General features: G+C 39.4%; 1 protein-coding gene across 1 annotated transcript in view; it reads left to right on the top strand.

Moving 5' to 3' along the window:
- Positions 1 to 16,264, top strand: part of LOC116362656 (ras GTPase-activating protein 3) — a gene marked incomplete at its 3' end in the record, with an annotated part of 95,784 nt that overhangs the window by 72,742 nt on the left and 6,778 nt on the right.

Raw genomic sequence — 16,264 nt, forward strand, 5'->3', positions numbered from 1 at the left:
CCTATTCTCTGTTCTATTGGAATGAGTCCTATTCTCTGTTGGAATGAGTCCTATTCTCTGTTCTGTTGGAATGAGTCCTATTCTCTGTTCTGTTGGAATGAGTCCTATTCTCTGTTCTATAGGAAGGATGCTATTCTCTGTTGGATGGGAATGAGTCCTATTCTCTGTTCTATAGGAATGAGTCCTATTCTCTGTTGGATGGGAATGAGTCCTATTCTCTGTTCTATAGGAATGAGTCCTATTCTCTGTTGGAATGAGTACTATTCTCTATTGGAATGAGTCCTATTCTCTGTTCTATTGGAATGAGTCCTATTCTCTGTTGGAATGAGTCCTATTCTCTGTTGGATTGGAATGAGTCCTATTCTCTGTTGGATTGGAATGAGTCCTATTCTCTGTTGGAATGAGTCCTATTCTCTGTTGGATTGGAATGAGTCCTATTCTCTGTTGGAATGAGTCCTATTCTCTGTTGGAATGAGTCCTATTCTCTGTTCTATAGGAATGAGTCCTATTCTCTGTTGGAATGAGTCTTATTCTCTGTTCTATTGGAATGAGTCCTATTCTCTGTTGGAATGAGTCCTATTCTCTATTGGATGGGAATGAGTCCTATTCTCTGTTCTATTGGAATGAGTCCTATTCTCTATTGGAATGAGTGCTATTCTCTGTTGGAATGAGTCCTATTCTCTGTTCTATTGGAATGAGTCCTATTCTCTGTTGGAATGAGTCCTATTCTCTGTTCTATTGGAATGAGTCCTATTCTCTATTGGAATGAGTGCTATTCTCTGTTGGAATGAGTCCTATTCTCTGTTCTATTGGAATGAGTCCTATTCTCTGTTCTATTGGAATGAGTCCTATTCTCTATTGGAATGAATCCTATTCTCTGTTGGAATGAGTCCTATTCTCTGTTGGAATGACTCCTATTCTCTATTGGATGGGAATGAGTCCTATTCTCTGTTCTATTGGAAACGAGTCCTATTCTCTGTTCTATAGGAATGAGTCCTATTCTCTGTTGGAATGAGTCTTATTCTCTGTTCTATTGGAATGAGTCCTATTCTCTATTGGAATGAGTCCTATTCTCTGTTGGAATGAGTCCTATTCTCTGTTCTATAGGAAAGAGTCCTATTCTCTGTTGGAATGAGTCCTATTCTCTGTTCTATTGGAATGAGTCCTATTCTCTGTTCTATTGGAATGAGTCCTATTCTCTATTGGAAAGAGTCCTATTCTCTGTTGGAATGAGTCCTATTCTCTGTTGGAATGAGTCCTATTCTCTATTGGATGGGAATGAGTCCTATTCTCTGTTCTATTGGAATGAATCCTATTCTCTATTGGAATGAGTCCTATTCTCTGTTGGAATGAGTCCTATTCTCTGTTCTATAGGAACGAGTCCTATTCTCTGTTGGAATGAGTCCTATTCTCTGTTGGATGGGAATGAGTCCTATTCTCTGTTCTATTGGAATGAGTCCTATTCTCTGTTCTATTTGAATGAGTCCTATTCTCTGTTGGAATGAGTCCTATTCTCTGTTCTATAGGAACGAGTCCTATTCTCTGTTGGAATGAGTCCTATTCTCTGTTCTATAGGAATGAGTCCTATTCTCTGTTGGATGGGAATGAGTCCTATTCTCTGTTCTATAGGAATGAGTCCTATTCTCTGTTGGATGGGAATGAGTCCTATTCTCTGTTCTATTGGAATGAGTCCTATTCTCTGTTCTATTTGAATGAGTCCTATTCTCTGTTCTATAGGAACGAGTCCTATTCTCTGTTGGAATGAGTCCTATTCTCTGTTGGATTGGAATGAGTCCTATTCTCTGTTCTATAGGAATGAGTCCTATTCTCTGTTGGAATGAGTCCTATTCTCTGTTCTATTGGAATGAGTCATATTCTCTGTTGGAATGAGTCCTATTCTCTGTTCTATTGGAATGAGTCCTATTCTCTGTTCTATTGGAATGAGTCCTATTCTCTATTGGAATGAATCATATTCTCTGTTGGAATGAGTCTTATTCTCTGTTCTATTGGAATGAGTCCTATTCTCTGTTCTATTGGAATGAGTCCTATTCTCTGTTGGAATGAGTCCTATTCTCTATTGGATGGGAATGAGTCCTATTCTCTGTTCTATTGGAATGAGTCCTATTCTCTATTGGAATGAGTCCTATTCTCTGTTGGAATGAGTCCTATTCTCTGTTCTATTGGAATGAGTCCTATTCTCTGTTGGAATGAGTCCTATTCTCTGTTCTATTGGAATGAGTCCTATTCTCTGTTCTATTGGAATGAGTCCTATTCTCTATTGGAAAGAGTCCTATTCTCTGTTGGAATGAGTCCTATTCTCTGTTGGAATGAGTCCTATTCTCTATTGGATGAGAATGAGTCCTATTCTCTGTTCTATTGGAATGAATCCTATTCTCTATTGGAATGAGTCCTATTCTCTGTTGGAATGAGTCCTATTCTCTGTTCTATAGGAACGAGTCCTATTCTCTGTTGGAATGAGTCCTATTCTCTGTTGGATGGGAATGAGTCCTATTCTCTGTTCTATTGGAATGAGTCCTATTCTCTGTTCTATTTGAATGAGTCCTATTCTCTGTTGGAATGAGTCCTATTCTCTGTTGGAATGAGTCCTATTCTCTGTTCTATAGGAAGGAGTCCTATTCTCTGTTGGATGGGAATGAGTCCTATTCTCTGTTCTATTGGAATGAGTCCTATTCTCTGTTCTATTTGAATGAGTCCTATTCTCTGTTGGAATGAGTCCTATTCTCTGTTGGAATGAGTCCTATTCTCTGTTCTATAGGAACGAGTCCTATTCTCTGTTGGAATGAGTCCTATTCTCTGTTGGATGGGAATGAGTCCTATTCTCTGTTCTATTGGAATGAGTCCTATTCTCTGTTCTATTTGAATGAGTCCTATTCTCTGTTGGAATGAGTCCTATTCTCTGTTGGAATGAGTCCTATTCTCTGTTCTATAGGAAGGAGTCCTATTCTCTGTTGGATGGGAATGAGTCCTATTCTCTGTTCTATTGGAATGAGTCCTATTCTCTGTTCTATTTGAATGAGTCCTATTCTCTGTTGGAATGAGTCCTATTCTCTGTTGGAATGAGTCCTATTCTCTGTTGGATGGGAATGAGTCCTATTCTCTGTTCTATTGGAATGAGTCCTATTCTCTGTTCTATTTGAATGAGTCCTATTCTCTGTTGGAATGAGTCCTATTCTCTGTTGGAATGAGTCCTATTCTCTGTTCTATAGGAATGAGTCCTATTCTCTGTTCTATTGGAATGAGTCCTATACTCTGTTGGAATGAGTCCTATTCTCTGTTGGAATGAGTCCTATTCTCTGTTCTATAGGAAGGAGTCCTATTCTCTGTTGGATGGGAATGAGTCCTATTCTCTGTTCTATAGGAATGAGTCCTATTCTCTGTTGGAATGAGTCCTATTCTCTATTGGAATGAGTCCTATTCTCTGTTCTATTGGAATGAGTCCTATTCTCTGTTGGAATGAGTCCTATTCTCTGTTCTATAGGAACGAGTCCTATTCTCTGTTGGAATGAGTCCTATTCTCTGTTCTATAGGAATGAGTCCTATTCTCTGTTGGATGGGAATGAGTCCTATTCTCTGTTCTATAGGAATGAGTCCTATTCTCTGTTGGATGGGAATGAGTCCTATTCTCTGTTCTATTGGAATGAGTCCTATTCTCTGTTCTATTTGAATGAGTCCTATTCTCTGTTCTATAGGAACGAGTCCTATTCTCTGTTGGAATGAGTCCTATTCTCTGTTGGATTGGAATGAGTCCTATTCTCTGTTCTATAGGAATGAGTCCTATTCTCTGTTGGAATGAGTCCTATTCTCTGTTCTATTGGAATGAGTCATATTCTCTGTTGGAATGAGTCCTATTCTCTGTTCTATTGGAATGAGTCCTATTCTCTGTTCTATTGGAATGAGTCCTATTCTCTATTGGAATGAATCATATTCTCTGTTGGAATGAGTCTTATTCTCTGTTCTATTGGAATGAGTCCTATTCTCTGTTCTATTGGAATGAGTCCTATTCTCTATTGGATGGGAATGAGTCCTATTCTCTGTTCTATTGGAATGAGTCCTATTCTCTATTGGAATGAGTCCTATTCTCTGTTGGAATGAGTCCTATTCTCTGTTCTATTGGAATGAGTCCTATTCTCTATTGGAATGAGTCCTATTCTCTGTTGGAATGAGTCCTATTGTCTGTTCTATAGGAAAGAGTCCTATTCTCTGTTGGAATGAGTCCTATTCTCTGTTCTATTGGAATGAGTCCTATTCTCTGTTCTATTGGAATGAGTCCTATTCTCTATTGGAAAGAGTCCTATTCTCTGTTGGAATGAGTCCTATTCTCTGTTGGAATGAGTCCTATTCTCTATTGGATGAGAATGAGTCCTATTCTCTGTTCTATTGGAATGAATCATATTCTCTATTGGAATGAGTCCTATTCTCTGTTGGAATGAGTCCTATTCTCTGTTCTATAGGAACGAGTCCTATTCTCTGTTGGAATGAGTCCTATTCTCTGTTGGATGGGAATGAGTCCTATTCTCTGTTCTATTGGAATGAGTCCTATTCTCTGTTCTATTTGAATGAGTCCTATTCTCTGTTGGAATGAGTCCTATTCTCTGTTGGAATGAGTCCTATTCTCTGTTCTATAGGAAGGAGTCCTATTCTCTGTTGGATGGGAATGAGTCCTATTCTCTGTTCTATTGGAATGAGTCCTATTCTTTGTTCTATTTGAATGAGTCCTATTCTCTGTTGGAATGAGTCCTATTCTCTGTTGGAATGAGTCCTATTCTCTGTTGGATGGGAATGAGTCCTATTCTCTGTTCTATTGGAATGAGTCCTATTCTCTGTTCTATTTGAATGAGTCCTATTCTCTGTTGGAATGAGTCCTATTCTCTGTTGGAATGAGTCCTATTCTCTGTTCTATAGGAATGAGTCCTATTCTCTGTTCTATTGGAATGAGTCCTATACTCTGTTGGAATGAGTCCTATTCTCTGTTGGAATGAGTCCTATTCTCTGTTCTATAGGAAGGAGTCCTATTCTCTGTTGGATGGGAATGAGTCCTATTCTCTGTTCTATAGGAATGAGTCCTATTCTCTGTTGGAATGAGTCCTATTCTCTATTGGAATGAGTCCTATTCTCTGTTCTATTGGAATGAGTCCTATTCTCTGTTGGAATGAGTCCTATTCTCTGTTCTGTTGGAATGAGTCCTATTCTCTGTTCTGTTGGAATGAGTCCTATTCTCTGTTCTATAGGAAGGATGCTATTCTCTGTTGGATGGGAATGAGTCCTATTCTCTGTTCTATAGGAATGAGTCCTATTCTCTGTTGGATGGGAATGAGTCCTATTCTCTGTTCTATAGGAATGAGTCCTATTCTCTGTTGGAATGAGTACTATTCTCTATTGGAATGAGTCCTATTCTCTGTTCTATTGGAATGAGTCCTATTCTCTGTTGGAATGAGTCCTATTCTCTGTTGGATTGGAATGAGTCCTATTCTCTGTTGGATTGGAATGAGTCCTATTCTCTGTTGGAATGAGTCCTATTCTCTGTTGGATTGGAATGAGTCCTATTCTCTGTTGGAATGAGTCCTATTCTCTGTTGGAATGAGTCCTATTCTCTGTTCTATAGGAATGAGTCCTATTCTCTGTTGGAATGAGTCTTATTCTCTGTTCTATTGGAATGAGTCCTATTCTCTGTTGGAATGAGTCCTATTCTCTATTGGATGGGAATGAGTCCTATTCTCTGTTCTATTGGAATGAGTCCTATTCTCTATTGGAATGAGTGCTATTCTCTGTTGGAATGAGTCCTATTCTCTGTTCTATTGGAATGAGTCCTATTCTCTGTTGGAATGAGTCCTATTCTCTGTTCTATTGGAATGAGTCCTATTCTCTATTGGAATGAGTGCTATTCTCTGTTGGAATGAGTCCTATTCTCTGTTCTATTGGAATGAGTCCTATTCTCTGTTCTATTGGAATGAGTCCTATTCTCTATTGGAATGAATCCTATTCTCTGTTGGAATGAGTCCTATTCTCTGTTGGAATGACTCCTATTCTCTATTGGATGGGAATGAGTCCTATTCTCTGTTCTATTGGAAACGAGTCCTATTCTCTGTTCTATAGGAATGAGTCCTATTCTCTGTTGGAATGAGTCTTATTCTCTGTTCTATTGGAATGAGTCCTATTCTCTATTGGAATGAGTCCTATTCTCTGTTGGAATGAGTCCTATTCTCTGTTCTATAGGAAAGAGTCCTATTCTCTGTTGGAATGAGTCCTATTCTCTGTTCTATTGGAATGAGTCCTATTCTCTGTTCTATTGGAATGAGTCCTATTCTCTATTGGAAAGAGTCCTATTCTCTGTTGGAATGAGTCCTATTCTCTGTTGGAATGAGTCCTATTCTCTATTGGATGGGAATGAGTCCTATTCTCTGTTCTATTGGAATGAATCCTATTCTCTATTGGAATGAGTCCTATTCTCTGTTGGAATGAGTCCTATTCTCTGTTCTATAGGAACGAGTCCTATTCTCTGTTGGAATGAGTCCTATTCTCTGTTGGATGGGAATGAGTCCTATTCTCTGTTCTATTGGAATGAGTCCTATTCTCTGTTCTATTTGAATGAGTCCTATTCTCTGTTGGAATGAGTCCTATTCTCTGTTCTATAGGAACGAGTCCTATTCTCTGTTGGAATGAGTCCTATTCTCTGTTCTATAGGAATGAGTCCTATTCTCTGTTGGATGGGAATGAGTCCTATTCTCTGTTCTATAGGAATGAGTCCTATTCTCTGTTGGATGGGAATGAGTCCTATTCTCTGTTCTATTGGAATGAGTCCTATTCTCTGTTCTATTTGAATGAGTCCTATTCTCTGTTCTATAGGAACGAGTCCTATTCTCTGTTGGAATGAGTCCTATTCTCTGTTGGATTGGAATGAGTCCTATTCTCTGTTCTATAGGAATGAGTCCTATTCTCTGTTGGAATGAGTCCTATTCTCTGTTCTATTGGAATGAGTCATATTCTCTGTTGGAATGAGTCCTATTCTCTGTTCTATTGGAATGAGTCCTATTCTCTGTTCTATTGGAATGAGTCCTATTCTCTATTGGAATGAATCATATTCTCTGTTGGAATGAGTCTTATTCTCTGTTCTATTGGAATGAGTCCTATTCTCTGTTCTATTGGAATGAGTCCTATTCTCTGTTGGAATGAGTCCTATTCTCTATTGGATGGGAATGAGTCCTATTCTCTGTTCTATTGGAATGAGTCCTATTCTCTATTGGAATGAGTCCTATTCTCTGTTGGAATGAGTCCTATTCTCTGTTCTATTGGAATGAGTCCTATTCTCTGTTGGAATGAGTCCTATTCTCTGTTCTATTGGAATGAGTCCTATTCTCTGTTCTATTGGAATGAGTCCTATTCTCTATTGGAAAGAGTCCTATTCTCTGTTGGAATGAGTCCTATTCTCTGTTGGAATGAGTCCTATTCTCTATTGGATGAGAATGAGTCCTATTCTCTGTTCTATTGGAATGAATCCTATTCTCTATTGGAATGAGTCCTATTCTCTGTTGGAATGAGTCCTATTCTCTGTTCTATAGGAACGAGTCCTATTCTCTGTTGGAATGAGTCCTATTCTCTGTTGGATGGGAATGAGTCCTATTCTCTGTTCTATTGGAATGAGTCCTATTCTCTGTTCTATTTGAATGAGTCCTATTCTCTGTTGGAATGAGTCCTATTCTCTGTTGGAATGAGTCCTATTCTCTGTTCTATAGGAAGGAGTCCTATTCTCTGTTGGATGGGAATGAGTCCTATTCTCTGTTCTATTGGAATGAGTCCTATTCTCTGTTCTATTTGAATGAGTCCTATTCTCTGTTGGAATGAGTCCTATTCTCTGTTGGAATGAGTCCTATTCTCTGTTCTATAGGAACGAGTCCTATTCTCTGTTGGAATGAGTCCTATTCTCTGTTGGATGGGAATGAGTCCTATTCTCTGTTCTATTGGAATGAGTCCTATTCTCTGTTCTATTTGAATGAGTCCTATTCTCTGTTGGAATGAGTCCTATTCTCTGTTGGAATGAGTCCTATTCTCTGTTCTATAGGAAGGAGTCCTATTCTCTGTTGGATGGGAATGAGTCCTATTCTCTGTTCTATTGGAATGAGTCCTATTCTCTGTTCTATTTGAATGAGTCCTATTCTCTGTTGGAATGAGTCCTATTCTCTGTTGGAATGAGTCCTATTCTCTGTTGGATGGGAATGAGTCCTATTCTCTGTTCTATTGGAATGAGTCCTATTCTCTGTTCTATTTGAATGAGTCCTATTCTCTGTTGGAATGAGTCCTATTCTCTGTTGGAATGAGTCCTATTCTCTGTTCTATAGGAATGAGTCCTATTCTCTGTTCTATTGGAATGAGTCCTATACTCTGTTGGAATGAGTCCTATTCTCTGTTGGAATGAGTCCTATTCTCTGTTCTATAGGAAGGAGTCCTATTCTCTGTTGGATGGGAATGAGTCCTATTCTCTGTTCTATAGGAATGAGTCCTATTCTCTGTTGGAATGAGTCCTATTCTCTATTGGAATGAGTCCTATTCTCTGTTCTATTGGAATGAGTCCTATTCTCTGTTGGAATGAGTCCTATTCTCTGTTCTATAGGAACGAGTCCTATTCTCTGTTGGAATGAGTCCTATTCTCTGTTCTATAGGAATGAGTCCTATTCTCTGTTGGATGGGAATGAGTCCTATTCTCTGTTCTATAGGAATGAGTCCTATTCTCTGTTGGATGGGAATGAGTCCTATTCTCTGTTCTATTGGAATGAGTCCTATTCTCTGTTCTATTTGAATGAGTCCTATTCTCTGTTCTATAGGAACGAGTCCTATTCTCTGTTGGAATGAGTCCTATTCTCTGTTGGATTGGAATGAGTCCTATTCTCTGTTCTATAGGAATGAGTCCTATTCTCTGTTGGAATGAGTCCTATTCTCTGTTCTATTGGAATGAGTCATATTCTCTGTTGGAATGAGTCCTATTCTCTGTTCTATTGGAATGAGTCCTATTCTCTGTTCTATTGGAATGAGTCCTATTCTCTATTGGAATGAATCATATTCTCTGTTGGAATGAGTCTTATTCTCTGTTCTATTGGAATGAGTCCTATTCTCTGTTCTATAGGAAGGAGTCCTATTCTCTGTTGGATGGGAATGAGTCCTATTCTCTGTTCTATAGGAATGAGTCCTATTCTCTGTTGGAATGAGTCCTATTCTCTATTGGAATGAGTCCTATTCTCTGTTCTATTGGAATGAGTCCTATTCTCTGTTGGAATGAGTCCTATTCTCTGTTCTATAGGAACGAGTCCTATTCTCTGTTGGAATGAGTCCTATTCTCTGTTCTATAGGAATGAGTCCTATTCTCTGTTGGATGGGAATGAGTCCTATTCTCTGTTCTATAGGAATGAGTCCTATTCTCTGTTGGATGGGAATGAGTCCTATTCTCTGTTCTATTGGAATGAGTCCTATTCTCTGTTCTATTTGAATGAGTCCTATTCTCTGTTCTATAGGAACGAGTCCTATTCTCTGTTGGAATGAGTCCTATTCTCTGTTGGATTGGAATGAGTCCTATTCTCTGTTCTATAGGAATGAGTCCTATTCTCTGTTGGAATGAGTCCTATTCTCTGTTCTATTGGAATGAGTCATATTCTCTGTTGGAATGAGTCCTATTCTCTGTTCTATTGGAATGAGTCCTATTCTCTGTTCTATTGGAATGAGTCCTATTCTCTATTGGAATGAATCATATTCTCTGTTGGAATGAGTCTTATTCTCTGTTCTATTGGAATGAGTCCTATTCTCTGTTCTATTGGAATGAGTCCTATTCTCTATTGGATGGGAATGAGTCCTATTCTCTGTTCTATTGGAATGAGTCCTATTCTCTATTGGAATGAGTCCTATTCTCTGTTGGAATGAGTCCTATTCTCTGTTCTATTGGAATGAGTCCTATTCTCTATTGGAATGAGTCCTATTCTCTGTTGGAATGAGTCCTATTCTCTGTTCTATAGGAAAGAGTCCTATTCTCTGTTGGAATGAGTCCTATTCTCTGTTCTATTGGAATGAGTCCTATTCTCTGTTCTATTGGAATGAGTCCTATTCTCTATTGGAAAGAGTCCTATTCTCTGTTGGAATGAGTCCTATTCTCTGTTGGAATGAGTCCTATTCTCTATTGGATGAGAATGAGTCCTATTCTCTGTTCTATTGGAATGAATCATATTCTCTATTGGAATGAGTCCTATTCTCTGTTGGAATGAGTCCTATTCTCTGTTCTATAGGAACGAGTCCTATTCTCTGTTGGAATGAGTCCTATTCTCTGTTGGATGGGAATGAGTCCTATTCTCTGTTCTATTGGAATGAGTCCTATTCTCTGTTCTATTTGAATGAGTCCTATTCTCTGTTGGAATGAGTCCTATTCTCTGTTGGAATGAGTCCTATTCTCTGTTCTATAGGAAGGAGTCCTATTCTCTGTTGGATGGGAATGAGTCCTATTCTCTGTTCTATTGGAATGAGTCCTATTCTCTGTTCTATTTGAATGAGTCCTATTCTCTGTTGGAATGAGTCCTATTCTCTGTTGGAATGAGTCCTATTCTCTGTTGGATGGGAATGAGTCCTATTCTCTGTTCTATTGGAATGAGTCCTATTCTCTGTTCTATTTGAATGAGTCCTATTCTCTGTTGGAATGAGTCCTATTCTCTGTTGGAATGAGTCCTATTCTCTGTTCTATAGGAATGAGTCCTATTCTCTGTTCTATTGGAATGAGTCCTATACTCTGTTGGAATGAGTCCTATTCTCTGTTGGAATGAGTCCTATTCTCTGTTCTATAGGAAGGAGTCCTATTCTCTGTTGGATGGGAATGAGTCCTATTCTCTGTTCTATAGGAATGAGTCCTATTCTCTGTTGGAATGAGTCCTATTCTCTATTGGAATGAGTCCTATTCTCTGTTCTATTGGAATGAGTCCTATTCTCTGTTGGAATGAGTCCTATTCTCTGTTCTGTTGGAATGAGTCCTATTCTCTGTTCTGTTGGAATGAGTCCTATTCTCTGTTCTATAGGAAGGAGTCCTATTCTCTGTTGGATGGGAATGAGTCCTATTCTCTGTTCTATAGGAATGAGTCCTATTCTCTGTTGGATGGGAATGAGTCCTATTCTCTGTTCTATAGGAATGAGTCCTATTCTCTGTTGGAATGAGTACTATTCTCTATTGGAATGAGTCCTATTCTCTGTTCTATTGGAATGAGTCCTATTCTCTGTTGGAATGAGTCCTATTCTCTGTTGGATGGGAATGAGTCCTACTCTCTATTGGATGGGAACAAGTCCTATTCTCTGTTCTGTTGGAATGAGTCCTATTCTCTGTTCTATTGGAATGAGTCCTATTCTCTATTGGATGGGAACGAGTCCTATTCTCTATTGGATGGGAATGAGTCCTATTCTCTATTGGATGGGAACGAGTCCTATTCTCTATTGGATGGGAACGAGTCCTATTCTCTATTGGATGGGAACGAGTCCTATTCTCTGTTGGATGGGAATGAGTCCTATTCTCTGTTCTATTGGAATGAGTCCTATTCTCTGTTCTATTTGAATGAGTCCTATTCTCTGTTGGAATGAGTCCTATTCTCTGTTGGAATGAGTCCTATTCTCTGTTCTATAGGAAGGAGTCCTATTCTCTGTTGGATGGGAATGAGTCCTATTCTCTGTTCTATTGGAATGAGTCCTATTCTCTGTTCTATTTGAATGAGTCCTATTCTCTGTTGGAATGAGTCCTATTCTCTGTTGGAATGAGTCCTATTCTCTGTTCTATAGGAACGAGTCCTATTCTCTGTTGGAATGAGTCCTATTCTCTGTTGGATGGGAATGAGTCCTATTCTCTGTTCTATTGGAATGAGTCCTATTCTCTGTTCTATTTGAATGAGTCCTATTCTCTGTTGGAATGAGTCCTATTCTCTGTTGGAATGAGTCCTATTCTCTGTTCTATAGGAAGGAGTCCTATTCTCTGTTGGATGGGAATGAGTCCTATTCTCTGTTCTATTGGAATGAGTCCTATTCTCTGTTCTATTTGAATGAGTCCTATTCTCTGTTGGAATGAGTCCTATTCTCTGTTGGAATGAGTCCTATTCTCTGTTGGATGGGAATGAGTCCTATTCTCTGTTCTATTGGAATGAGTCCTATTCTCTGTTCTATTTGAATGAGTCCTATTCTCTGTTGGAATGAGTCCTATTCTCTGTTGGAATGAGTCCTATTCTCTGTTCTATAGGAATGAGTCCTATTCTCTGTTCTATTGGAATGAGTCCTATACTCTGTTGGAATGAGTCCTATTCTCTGTTGGAATGAGTCCTATTCTCTGTTCTATAGGAAGGAGTCCTATTCTCTGTTGGATGGGAATGAGTCCTATTCTCTGTTCTATAGGAATGAGTCCTATTCTCTGTTGGAATGAGTCCTATTCTCTATTGGAATGAGTCCTATTCTCTGTTCTATTGGAATGAGTCCTATTCTCTGTTGGAATGAGTCCTATTCTCTGTTCTATAGGAACGAGTCCTATTCTCTGTTGGAATGAGTCCTATTCTCTGTTCTATAGGAATGAGTCCTATTCTCTGTTGGATGGGAATGAGTCCTATTCTCTGTTCTATAGGAATGAGTCCTATTCTCTGTTGGATGGGAATGAGTCCTATTCTCTGTTCTATTGGAATGAGTCCTATTCTCTGTTCTATTTGAATGAGTCCTATTCTCTGTTCTATAGGAACGAGTCCTATTCTCTGTTGGAATGAGTCCTATTCTCTGTTGGATTGGAATGAGTCCTATTCTCTGTTCTATAGGAATGAGTCCTATTCTCTGTTGGAATGAGTCCTATTCTCTGTTCTATTGGAATGAGTCATATTCTCTGTTGGAATGAGTCCTATTCTCTGTTCTATTGGAATGAGTCCTATTCTCTGTTCTATTGGAATGAGTCCTATTCTCTATTGGAATGAATCATATTCTCTGTTGGAATGAGTCTTATTCTCTGTTCTATTGGAATGAGTCCTATTCTCTGTTCTATAGGAAGGAGTCCTATTCTCTGTTGGATGGGAATGAGTCCTATTCTCTGTTCTATAGGAATGAGTCCTATTCTCTGTTGGAATGAGTCCTATTCTCTATTGGAATGAGTCCTATTCTCTGTTCTATTGGAATGAGTCCTATTCTCTGTTGGAATGAGTCCTATTCTCTGTTCTATAGGAACGAGTCCTATTCTCTGTTGGAATGAGTCCTATTCTCTGTTCTATAGGAATGAGTCCTATTCTCTGTTGGATGGGAATGAGTCCTATTCTCTGTTCTATAGGAATGAGTCCTATTCTCTGTTGGATGGGAATGAGTCCTATTCTCTGTTCTATTGGAATGAGTCCTATTCTCTGTTCTATTTGAATGAGTCCTATTCTCTGTTCTATAGGAACGAGTCCTATTCTCTGTTGGAATGAGTCCTATTCTCTGTTGGATTGGAATGAGTCCTATTCTCTGTTCTATAGGAATGAGTCCTATTCTCTGTTGGAATGAGTCCTATTCTCTGTTCTATTGGAATGAGTCATATTCTCTGTTGGAATGAGTCCTATTCTCTGTTCTATTGGAATGAGTCCTATTCTCTGTTCTATTGGAATGAGTCCTATTCTCTATTGGAATGAATCATATTCTCTGTTGGAATGAGTCTTATTCTCTGTTCTATTGGAATGAGTCCTATTCTCTGTTCTATTGGAATGAGTCCTATTCTCTATTGGATGGGAATGAGTCCTATTCTCTGTTCTATTGGAATGAGTCCTATTCTCTATTGGAATGAGTCCTATTCTCTGTTGGAATGAGTCCTATTCTCTGTTCTATTGGAATGAGTCCTATTCTCTATTGGAATGAGTCCTATTCTCTGTTGGAATGAGTCCTATTCTCTGTTCTATAGGAAAGAGTCCTATTCTCTGTTGGAATGAGTCCTATTCTCTGTTCTATTGGAATGAGTCCTATTCTCTGTTCTATTGGAATGAGTCCTATTCTCTATTGGAAAGAGTCCTATTCTCTGTTGGAATGAGTCCTATTCTCTGTTGGAATGAGTCCTATTCTCTATTGGATGAGAATGAGTCCTATTCTCTGTTCTATTGGAATGAATCATATTCTCTATTGGAATGAGTCCTATTCTCTGTTGGAATGAGTCCTATTCTCTGTTCTATAGGAACGAGTCCTATTCTCTGTTGGAATGAGTCCTATTCTCTGTTGGATGGGAATGAGTCCTATTCTCTGTTCTATTGGAATGAGTCCTATTCTCTGTTCTATTTGAATGAGTCCTATTCTCTGTTGGAATGAGTCCTATTCTCTGTTGGAATGAGTCCTATTCTCTGTTCTATAGGAAGGAGTCCTATTCTCTGTTGGATGGGAATGAGTCCTATTCTCTGTTCTATTGGAATGAGTCCTATTCTCTGTTCTATTTGAATGAGTCCTATTCTCTGTTGGAATGAGTCCTATTCTCTGTTGGAATGAGTCCTATTCTCTGTTGGATGGGAATGAGTCCTATTCTCTGTTCTATTGGAATGAGTCCTATTCTCTGTTCTATTTGAATGAGTCCTATTCTCTGTTGGAATGAGTCCTATTCTCTGTTGGAATGAGTCCTATTCTCTGTTCTATAGGAATGAGTCCTATTCTCTGTTCTATTGGAATGAGTCCTATACTCTGTTGGAATGAGTCCTATTCTCTGTTGGAATGAGTCCTATTCTCTGTTCTATAGGAAGGAGTCCTATTCTCTGTTGGATGGGAATGAGTCCTATTCTCTGTTCTATAGGAATGAGTCCTATTCTCTGTTGGAATGAGTCCTATTCTCTATTGGAATGAGTCCTATTCTCTGTTCTATTGGAATGAGTCCTATTCTCTGTTGGAATGAGTCCTATTCTCTGTTCTGTTGGAATGAGTCCTATTCTCTGTTCTGTTGGAATGAGTCCTATTCTCTGTTCTATAGGAAGGAGTCCTATTCTCTGTTGGATGGGAATGAGTCCTATTCTCTGTTCTATAGGAATGAGTCCTATTCTCTGTTGGATGGGAATGAGTCCTATTCTCTGTTCTATAGGAATGAGTCCTATTCTCTGTTGGAATGAGTACTATTCTCTATTGGAATGAGTCCTATTCTCTGTTCTATTGGAATGAGTCCTATTCTCTGTTGGAATGAGTCCTATTCTCTGTTGGATGGGAATGAGTCCTACTCTCTATTGGATGGGAACAAGTCCTATTCTCTGTTCTGTTGGAATGAGTCCTATTCTCTGTTCTATTGGAATGAGTCCTATTCTCTATTGGATGGGAACGAGTCCTATTCTCTATTGGATGGGAATGAGTCCTATTCTCTATTGGATGGGAACGAGTCCTATTCTCTATTGGATGGGAACGAGTCCTATTCTCTATTGGATGGGAACGAGTCCTCTTCTCGTCACTTTGATTTAGTTGGATTCAGTTCCGTCTCATTGTGTGGTAATGACTTTTTGAAAGGGCGCTTGGCTCAACCCACAAACTAATTGACTAGAGGAAGTGTAATCACAAACAGACTAGAGTCTGAAGTCCCAAACATCAACTCACTTATGGGCGTCTCCCTGTGTCCACTACTGTCCATTGCAACAGCGTTCAGTTAGTGTGTGTGTGTGTGTGTGTGTGTGTGTGTGTGTGTGTGTGTGTCTCTGTCTGTCTGTCTGTCTGTGTGTGTGTGCATGTGTGTGTGTGTCTGTGTCTGTCTGTCTGTCTGTGTTTGTGTGTGTGTCTGTGTGTGTTTGTGTGTGTGTGTGTGTATCTAGGTCAGCCAGAGGTTATATTAAACAGGCTCACTGACAGGAAGTTGTCTGTCGTTAGCGAATCTTAACCTTCCTCCTCCGCCCGCTGACATCATCATTAGCCTGTGTTGACGGGGCGTCAGTGACAGAGAGGAAGTGATGCGTCCTGCTGGCAGTGTAACCTGGGGGGGGTTGCTATACCAACAGACGCTCTGCTGTGATTGGTCTGAACATGTGGTGGTCACAAAGCAGTCTGTATAGCTGAATGGAGCCTCACTCTGAGGAAACACTCACTCTGAGGGAACACTCACTCTGAGTAAACACTCACTCTGAGGAAACACTCACTCTGAGGGAACACTCACTCTGAGGGAACCCTCACTCTGAGTAAACACTCACTCTGAGTAAACACTCACTCTGAGGGAACACTCACTCTGAGGGAACACTCACTCTGAGGAAACACTCACTCTGAGGGAACACTCACTCTGAGGAAACACTCACTCTGA

The sequence above is a fragment of the Oncorhynchus kisutch genome, unplaced genomic scaffold (genome assembly GCF_002021735.2).
Source record: "Oncorhynchus kisutch isolate 150728-3 unplaced genomic scaffold, Okis_V2 scaffold859, whole genome shotgun sequence".
NCBI classification, from domain to species: Eukaryota; Metazoa; Chordata; class Actinopteri; order Salmoniformes; family Salmonidae; genus Oncorhynchus; species Oncorhynchus kisutch.